A 1762-nucleotide genomic window follows, 5' to 3' on the forward strand; every position below is an offset into this window, starting at 1 on the left:
ACCTCCTCCTCCTCCCTCACGCCTCCTCCTCCTCCTCTCCTCTCATCCATCCACCTCCACCTCCCTCTCCCCTCTCCCCCACTTTTATTTCCCTATCACTCTCCTTCAGATTCTGTATCCCTTTCTTTCTCTCTCCTCTCTCTCTCTCTCTCTCTCTGTCTTCCCTTTCCTTTCTTCCTCCTCCTCTTCTTCCACCTCTCTCCTTGCTGTCTTTGTTTTCTTGTTCTTTCCTCTCTCTCTCTCTCTCACACACACACACACACACACACACACACGCATTATTTATTGTAGGTATATGTACAAATATATATATATATATAACGAATATATTATAGAAATGTATGTGTGTGTATGTATACATACATATTTTATATATATATATATATATATATATATATATGAATGTGCATGTTTTATTTATATGGGTATGTGTAGGATGTAGATATATATGCATATACCTGTATGTATGTATATATATACACATATATATATACATGTGTGTTTGTGTGTATATACATGCATATATTATATATATACATACATACACACGTGTGTTTGTGTGTATAAATGCATATATATATATGTATGTAAATGTGTGTGTATATGCTTGTGTGTGTGTGTGTGTATATACATACATACATACGTAAACATACATACAAATGTGTATATATACATATATCTGTGTGTGTGTATGCTTGTGTGTGTGGGTATATATATACATACATACGTAAACATACATACAAATGTGTATATATACATATATAAATATACATATATCTGTGTGTGTGTATGCTTGTGTGTGTGGGTATATATATATATATATATATATATATATATATATTTCCCTATTTCATCTCTACAAAATGCTCAACTCTAGTGACTGTCAGAAGCTGTTACAACCACGACCACCACCATTAATATTAATATTATTATTATTATTATTATTATCATTATTAATAACTCTCATCATTGAATCTACGCATATTTTGGTTATGTATAATGGAGAAAGGGTGTACACATTGCCTGTACAGACAGTATATACACCCAGTGGGGGATTTTTTGTTTCTTGTTTTATTTTTTAAAAATATATATATATATACTCTCTTTTGTGTTATGTTGTTGATGCTGTTTTCTTCTTCTTCCTCCAATTATTCTTCTTCTTCTTTTCTTCTTCTTCTTTCTTCTTTCTTTTCTTTCTTCTTTTCTTTCTTCTTCTTCTTTTTCTTCTTCTTCTCCTTCATTCTTCTTCTTCTTCTTCCAATCAGGACTCACGCCATTAGCCACAAAGAATAATCTCTAATTCGAGCCTACTCTAAGCTACTAAGAGTGCATGTGGCAACTTGAAGATCCACCCACCACACGCGATAGACTGGCGGTTGCACAGGCGCGAAAGCTACGTTGTTATCCTCATTCATAAACGGTGGCTTTTAACGGGTGGAGAGCTGAACCATCCTGGGGGTACAGAGGATTTGCAATCTAGACTAGGGTCTGAAAGGTTACCTATTTCTTTATTGCCCACAAGGGGCTAAACATAGAGGGAACAAACAAGGACAGACAAAGGGATTAAGCTGATTACATCGACCCCAGTGCGTAACTGGTACTTTATTTATACGCCCCGAAAGGATGAAAGGCAAAGTCGACCTCGGCGGAATTTGAACTCAGAACATAACGGCAGACGAAATACCGCTAAGCATTTTGCCGCCTTGAAGTTTACCACACCATAGTGGCTTACACCATGGTTCGTCTGCTTTGTGACAGAAGT

The sequence above is a fragment of the Octopus sinensis genome, linkage group LG27 (genome assembly GCF_006345805.1).
Source record: "Octopus sinensis linkage group LG27, ASM634580v1, whole genome shotgun sequence".
Lineage (NCBI taxonomy): Eukaryota > Metazoa > Mollusca > Cephalopoda > Octopoda > Octopodidae > Octopus > Octopus sinensis.